The following is an 8,778-nucleotide window of genomic DNA, read 5'->3' on the forward strand; positions in this document are numbered from 1 at the left end:
TTTTTTTTGTTAGAGAGAGAGAGAAATTTCACTTACAGCGAGGATTCTTTAAGAGGCAGTTCAAACACAGCCGGCCATGGCCTGGTGTTTGTTTCTTCTTTCTTCATCTTCTCTTCGTTTTCCCAGAGAGAGAAAAAAAGCTACAGCTTATCTATAAAGGGCCAGGATGAGCTTTAGCAACAGAGCAAAACAATTACTCACAGCTGCTTCCTATCTGTTCCACAGTGCGCAATGCCACTTTGAACACTCTGTGCCAACACTTGCATTCAGATTGACAATAACATAAACACAAATACACAATTTATGACTCAAAGGCTGACAGTAGGCCACAGAGACTGACTTCTTTTTTTTTAGCATATTTTTTTATTTTAAAAATACATTTTATGGCAATACAATTATTCATAAGGATAAAGTAAGATTTGAATCATTATTAAAATTATTAAAATTTAAAATAAAAAATGTAGTTTGACGTAAGTAATGTAGTACGTTTCCACAAAAAGATGACACGTTTATTAAGCAGTATTACCGCAGTCCCTCGCTATTTTGCGGTTTATCTTTCGCGGATTCACGACTTCGTAGGTTTTTGAAAACTGTATATATAAAATATACTCTATCCCGGATTTGGATCTGCAAGAGATGTCAGAGGAATGGGACGACGATACGGTTCGAGCGGTGCAATTTTGCAACAAAATCGACGACGTCGTGACAGCCGATGAGCTACACTTCGACTGGAAAAAGAAGCAGCGGAAGCAACTGCCCATCACGACGTTTTTGGCCGGTTCCTGCTACTACTACGGATACACCTTCGGAAACCGTGGAAGAGGTGGCACCAAGAAATGGCATCACCCTCTGAAGAGACGTAAAATCAATCATCTGCTGCGCAGTAAAAGTCTTTTACTGCGCATAAATATGGTGTCAGTACTTCGCGGAAATTCACTTCTCGCGGCAGACCTTGGAACCTATCTACCGCGATAAACGAGGGACCACTGTAATAACTACCTATGTATGTAATTGGTACTCGTCTGAGTATCCGCACATAGATACCATGGGATTGATACTCTCATCACTACCAGCAACTGCTGTCGCTGTCCTCCGATATTGCCGACCTATATACCAATATATATCCAGTTTAATTTACACGTAGTTAAATTAAAGATTCCTTTTTTGCTTCAAGCAGAAAAACGAGAAGCGATCCATTTGGGGAACGCACAGAACAAGTTGAGTTGAAGAGTGCAGATGCAGGCCGTGATGCAGACCGTCTCCTCTGTGATGCAGACCGTCTCCATTTCCTCATGAGTCACTTACAGTGCAACTTCATGCTCGTCTCTGTCTGTGCCTTGGGGCAACCTTAGCCTTATTCGAGGCACACAGTAAAGACCCTATTTCATCTGTTTAATTAGAGTGGAGATTATACGATTATTTTTGCATTACTGGTGCCCATCCCTTTTCATCACAGGGGCAACCCGGAGGGAGGACTGCTCAAATATTGGAAAATCAACAACCAACTACACAGTTGAGTGTGGCTCTGCACACTCGAACCTAGCAAGTTGAATTACGTAGTCTGTTTTTGTAGTCGTACCACAGTCTTAAGAAGACTTTTCTATTATAGAAGGAGTTTGTTTTTGTTGTATTTTTAAAAAAAAAAGTTTGATGAGTTTTATTTTTTAGGTGCACTATTTTACTTGAGGACAGGGTATTGTTTGATGGGTTTTATTTTTTAGGTGCACTATTTTACACTTTTTAGTAATTTTAGGTAAATCTGATCACCAGTCACAATCCATCAACCATCCATCCATCTATCATCTATCCATCTATCTATCCATCTATCCATCCATCCATCTATCCATCCATCTATCCATCCATCCATCCATCCATCCATCCATCTACCCACCTACCTACTAACCTACAACCCAGCTCTTACCAGTTCCTGGGTGCCTCTGGTCCGACTTCTAACCCAACATTTGTCAAAGAAGTACACTCTGCTCAAGATTACACAAAGGTCCTGAACATGTTGAATCGGTTCTGCATCTCATACCCATGTCCTATGATTTCATCAAACTGTTAGATAGGAATGCAGGTTGTGTGCCATCGGTAATGTCCTGGTACAGCCAGTCGCTGTGAACCATTAGTGAACCATTAGCATCACACACACATTTCTATGCTTCACTTTAAATTTTTTTTTTTTTTTTTTTACACCTCTTTTTTTCTTTCATTGCTTTTTCGTCTCTACTTTGACTGGTCTGCTCTTCTGTACTGATAGCCATCGCAACGACTTTAATCAGCAATTCATCAATGTGACAAAGCTCCAAAAGGAAAGGTTTTTCGGGCACGGGTAAATGAATCTGCTCATGGTTACCTTCACTGCTCAGTCACTGAGTAAATAAACCCGGTGAAGAATGTAATTGTTTGTTTTCTGAACACAGATTGAAAATGAATGTAGCTTCTCATTTCAAACAACTGAGGAAGTTGTTTTTGTCTCCCGTCGATGTAGCATCACGACACCTCAGGACCGGTGAGGGTGAATAAAAATTGCCTTTCCTACTTATAGATTTATTCTTTATTCAGTTTTGTTTATCTTTGTTGTTAGATCTAATTATTTTCATTGGTTTTGTGTATGAACAAAATACTGTTCGAAAAAGTTTGAATAAGCCATCATCTGGGGTACAGGAACAGATTAATCCATCTTACATTGATTCCTATGGGGAAAATTGTTTCAGTTCTCGAATTTTTCGCCTCACGAACGGACGAATTAGGTTCAAAAACCGAAGTTCCAATGTATTTCTATCCCGTATTCTTCTCAATATTTAAACAAAAATCATATAACTTAAATTCAAATATTTGTCAGACTACCGTTACCGTTATTGTTTTGATACTGTTTAGGCCAGTAGTGAAGGCTTTGCATTGTCTGGAAATGTTTGACCAACTCTCTGGTTGCCCCCAGTACCTAAAGTAGCAACATCTTTTGAGAATTTTATTTTTTTTTGTAAATGACAGATTTGATTCAGCCAGACAAATGTCATTACAAATCTTGAGGAATCTTTCAAGTGTAAGCTATGTGCAGATCCACTTCTGCACACATATTTCCCACTCCCACTCTGGGTGAAAGCAGCCACTGAATCCATCCAGATCTAATCAAGCAGACAAGGCCAGTAATGACTTTTCAAAGAGAAACATCTTAAATGGAGTGTCATAGACAAATCAGAAAAGGGGGCAAGTGTTTCTGTGAAGTCCCTGAAAAGTTCACGGTGAACCTGCAACTGGTGAAATCAGACACATTAAATGCACGACACATGGTTACTTTTCAAATAATATATGTAATTTAATGAATAACGGCTGATTGACAACAGTGTATTATTTCATTTAGAGATGTTAAGATGCACTTTTGGTAAAAATCAAATGTGTTTAATTTAAAAGATTCTTCTTCTTTTTCTTTCAGCTTTGTCCCTTTTTTTCAGGGGTTGCCACAGCAGATCATTGATTTCCATCTCTCCCTGTTCTCTGTATCTTCTACTCTGACTCCAACTATCTGCATGTCCTCCCTCACTGCATCCATACATCTCCTCTTTGTCTCCTACCTGGTAGCTCCATCTCTAACATTCTTCTACCGATGTATCCACTGTCCCTCCTCTGCACATGTCCAAACCATCTCAATCTGGCTTCTCTAGCTTTTTCTCCAAACCTTCCTGTCTGTGTTGTCCCTCCAATGACCTCATTCCTGATCCTGTCCATTCCTGTCACTCCTAAAGAGAATCTTAGCATCTTTAACTCTGCCACCTTCAGCTCCGCCTCCTGTCTTCTGCCTATTGCTACCGTCTCTAAACCATACCTCATACATCATACGTCATGGATTAAAAGATATAAATATTTTAGAAGATTAAAATACCTTAAATGTATTTAAGCACGGTTTCAGCCACTGACCAGATCAACAGGTAAAACCAGGTGGATAGCTAGCTAGAAAGCCAGCTAGCTAGATAGATATACAGGCAGTTCCAGCAGATATAATAATCATATATAATAGTCATTGCGAATGACCACAGGGCACCTGTTCCCTATGTTAAAAATAGGGATGCCCGATATGAACTTTTTGCCGATATCCGATATGCCGATATTAATTTCCGATTCCGATATTAACCACCCCCGCCCCTCAATTGAAATACTATTGAGCGCCTGGTAATATTTATTAATTTATCTATCAGTACAAACCACTGTATGTGTTGCGAGCTCCAGCATTCTGCATACAATCGCCTGATTATCAAAATCGATTTATAAAATGAGCTGCAATGTGTGTTTCCCCCTTCCCGGGCTGTTGGCTTTGCTGGTCATGATCAGCCCGAGCACTGGTGGGCGTGGCCTTCAATTGAGGATATACAGTATTTAAGCTCCAACGCCACTAGGATTCAGCGACAGAGCTTCTTACCCTGCTGGTGGTAATTTCCCCAGCTAATTTTTTCTGCTTTTTCCTCGTACTTTTTTTTTTTTTTAATTTTGCCCACTGGTGTGTTGGTGTGCACCTCTCACCTCCTGGAGATGCTTCACCACATGGAGTCATAGTGCATATACCCCCCTCAGGGGATCCTCAACCCTCCTCCTCACACACGCACATTGTCATGTGATCAGCAGAACGAGAATGAACGCGATATCTTGGATTTCTCCTCTGGAGTTTGTTTAGTTAATGGGTATCGTTTGAGGAGTGAATGCGCATAACTTTGCAGTCTGAAAACTGTATCTGTATACTATGAGGTACCAGTATGAAACGGCATACCTGAAGTTTTCAAGAATAAATGTACACATAAGTTCACTTAAATCTTCCAGCCACAACATGATATTGCGGCCAGCAATTTTTTTTATATAAAATATAAATTAAACAGATAAAAAATATCAACCAAAAAAAAAATATATATATATGCGTTATATTTATACCGTCTCTTGCATTTGGAGTGCACACACTTGAAGATCAAGGATGTTGCCTGTAGGGGTTTTCTGAGGGAATAGAAGATCAAATACCCCAGTAGGTGGAACAAAGCATTCTGTCTTCTCAGGGGGGGCATGAATAGGGGCTGATCTAAAATGATAAAAATATCAAAGTTTGAGGTGTGAGCCCAGAACCAAGAACAAGGCTGGAACACGGCTGCATTAGGATAGATCCTTGGACTTTTGTACTGTCTGCCTCCGATGGATTATTCAAAACAGACAGAACAACATTCTTACTATTTCGGATAAAAAAAAAATTGAAATAAATTTTCTGAATTTAAATGTTTGAAATACTCTAACCTTAGGCATATTACTTACTTAAAAAAAAAGATAGATTAGAAATCATGTACGTATCTATCGCTGGACCGCCATTCACCATGAATGCATCGGATCAGAAAAAGTATTGCAGTAGTCCCTCGCTATTTCGCTGTTCATCTTTCGCAGATTTTACGACTTTGCAGGTTTTTGAAACTATATATATAAAATATACTGCATCCCGGATTTGGATCTGCAAGAGATGTCACAGGAATGGGACGACGATACAGTTCGATCGGTCCAATTTTGACGACGTCATGACTGCCTACAAGCTACTCTTCGACTGGAAAAAGAAGCAGCGGAAGCAACTGCCGATCACAACGTCTTTGCAGCCTCGCAAAAAAGAGTCAGTTCCTGCTACTACTACGGCTACACCTTCGGAAACCGTGGAAGAGATGGCACCAAGAAATGGCACCACCCTCTGGAGAGACGTAAAATCAATCATCGGCTGCGCGGTAAAAGTCATCATCACCTTCCTCGTCATCATTTTACTGCGCATAAATATCGTGTCACCACTTCGCGGAAATTCAGTTCTCGCGGCCGGCCTTGGAACCTATCTACCGCGATAAACGAGGGACCACTGTGCTTACCTCGATGCTCGAGTAGACAAGTAACACAACGAAGTCTAGTAAACAACTATAGAAGAGAACCTTTCAGTCAACAGTGGCAAATCTCAAGAGTTTTAAACTGCGATTTTGAGCTAAAGGCGTTTTAGCGCTTTGCTGTTGCATAGAAAAAAGTAATTATTGAAAAAAAAAACAAAAAAAAAAACGTATGTAGTTTCTTAACCATCTATAAAATCCATCCACTGTTCAGGGGTTCTTTTCTTCTTCTTTCTCTTCTGGTGCGCCGCTATCCTTGTATTGAAAGTTTTCAACTTCTTCCTCACATTTGTCTTCTGTTATTATCAAACAATCAATTTCCTCTGGCGTTGGCACATGTTAATTCTCCAGCACTCCACTTTGCGGGCGCAGCTGGTTGACTCTATGCCGTCGCGATGATTGTGGCTAAGAACGTGCAATAAAAATATAGCTGGAAGCTGAAAACGGGGATATGCCTGTGAAGTATTGCAGTGGTGCACATGTGGGCTTGAGTTAGCGAGTGTGTAATGTCACAGCATGCCGTGTTGATACAGAAGTTCAAATAGGGTTCTGTTCAATTGGTCCTGGAAGTTAAGCGCTGCCTTGCTCTCTCTCTCGGCTGGTGTGCTGTTGTTAAATGATCTGGCAGAACTACTGACCATCTGGATTCCGGTCTCGTCGAAGGCTTGCGGGCAGATGTACGTTGTTTTTTTGAATGTAGTGCTTACAGCGACTGTGGTGGATCCAGATACTGCACACAGTGTGTTCGTCATTTGACATTGGCTGCGTGGGATCTGTTGGTTTTATTTTTTATTTTTTTTTGGGGGGGGGGGTTAATTAACTTTGTTGCCCTTTAACTTTTTAAAAGACTTGGCAGAATCTCAGGATACTGCTCAATTCAGACAAACACTCACAAATATATGGGTTTTGGTTCAATGTTTGTGTAGTATATGGGATAGAAATGATCAACTTGACACGCTTTTTGAGAATCGGTTATTTTTACAATCATCATGTAGTGCAGAGGTTCCCAAAATGGGGGGTGCAGTCCCTAAGGGGGGTCAGAGCGTAGGGGTTGAGCTTTCAGTAAAAATATGGCACACTGCGAAGAAGCATGCATCCAGTCACTAGGTGGCAGCAACTCAAACAGTGGTTTGTTTGATAAGAAAATACATATTATCCTAGTAATGTGTACTCAATTGATACTCTTGTGAGTATTGATATATTAATACCACGGAATCCATACTCCAAACAATTTCTAGTTTGCAATCCATCCATCCATGACGCATGCAAGGTGGCTCGCTGAACTTGGTCAAATTCGCACAGCTAAACGCAAGACATGGCCTAACAATCAAATGAATAATTAATAACAAAATAGCGCCATCTATAGGGAAAATGTGGGAATTGCAGAGAAAAGGCAGAAGTATAATCACAATACAAACCAATTATATCATTTGGACAAGTTTGGCGGGCCGGATTACAAGCCTGAATGGGCCGTATCCGGCCCATGCGCCTTAGTTTGTACCTTATCTAAAATAATAACCTGTCTGACATGCGGAAAACCTGACTCCACGAGAAAGATTTTGTCATCGTTATATAGCTTAGTAATTAAGAGTAATTAATTATATTGATAATTTAGCTGAGTTATTTAGCTGATTTTTTAAGGCACGTGCGATCACCGTTATTTCCTGTCTACTTTATAGGTCAATCCTCTCAGCGCTTGTCTTTGCGTCTTTGAGGATAAACTCCGAGAGTCTCCTGCGCTTCTTAGTCCTGTTTAAAGATTGTTCATGCCTCTTAGCTCTGGTGCACTTTGACATTCTCTCGCTTTAGCTATTAAGCCTCTTCCATAATGCGTGCAGACACAAGGAGTCATGATGTGGTTCAAGATACGAAGGCAAAAGTTAGGCTGTAGGTCTTATATTGCTTCAAAAAAAAAAAAAAAAAGCGATAAAATGGGGTAATCGAACCTCAAAAGCCCCAAGAGAGGTGCAGGCAATTACTTATACCTTTTAGCCCAAGGAGGGGGAAAGATTAACAACTCAACATCCAGAGTATTCAAATCTAGAATGCAGTCACTAAATGTCCTTATTGGACAGGATAGTCATGACTCTATCCTGTTTTAACCTGCAAAAGTTTTTTTGTTTTTTTCGTGTCAGAACGTGCACAGAAAACCACGATCATTTATTTTCCCATTCCCGTCAACAAGCGCTTTATCTTGAAAGTTGTTGAACTCAAGAGAAGTTTGTTAGAAATGTTTCATAAATGAGATGCAAAAAAATGGGCACTGAAGAACACTTTAATTTTTGTATTTTCACAATTGAAAGACATTTTTATTCCGCAAAATTCCAAAATGACACATACCAAAAAATCTGAAAACTGCATTTCCTTAATTAGCCCTTCTCATCACACTTGGTTATCTTGGCTATTTATACCTTCATAAGATTTAAACCTCTAGTCAGACTACAGCAGAGGTGTCGAACATACAGCCTGCAGGCCAAAACCGGCCCGCTAAGGGGTTATATGTGGCCCACTTGATGAATTTAAAAAAAAAAGCACAAACACTTGTTTTTTTCAAATGATATTTCAGTAAATATGAATATTTTCAAAAAATACCTGTACTTCTTCGCATGAAAACAAAAGGGGAAAAATATGGACTCATAGTTATTTATAGGTAATTATGTTATGCTATTACTTGTCCGGCCCACTTGACATCTATTCGGGCTGCATGTGGCCCCTGAGCCAAAATGAGTTTCACACCTCTGGACTCCAGCTAAGCTAAATCATTGTAATTAGTCAAAAAAAATTAAAGGTATATATGTATATATATATGTATATATATGTATGTATATATATATGCACATATGTATATATATATATGTACATATATATATGTACATATATGTACATATAT

General features: G+C 39.6%; 1 long non-coding RNA gene across 1 annotated transcript in view; it reads left to right on the forward strand.

Annotated features, from left to right (window-relative positions):
• Positions 1 to 8,778, forward strand: part of LOC112488513 (uncharacterized) — a 40,830-nt gene that overhangs the window by 31,701 nt on the left and 351 nt on the right. The gene's annotated exons all lie outside the window — the stretch shown is intronic.

This window comes from Cynoglossus semilaevis, chromosome 18, assembly GCF_000523025.1.
Source record: "Cynoglossus semilaevis isolate Cse_v1.0 chromosome 18, Cse_v1.0, whole genome shotgun sequence".
NCBI lineage: Eukaryota > Metazoa > Chordata > Actinopteri > Pleuronectiformes > Cynoglossidae > Cynoglossus > Cynoglossus semilaevis.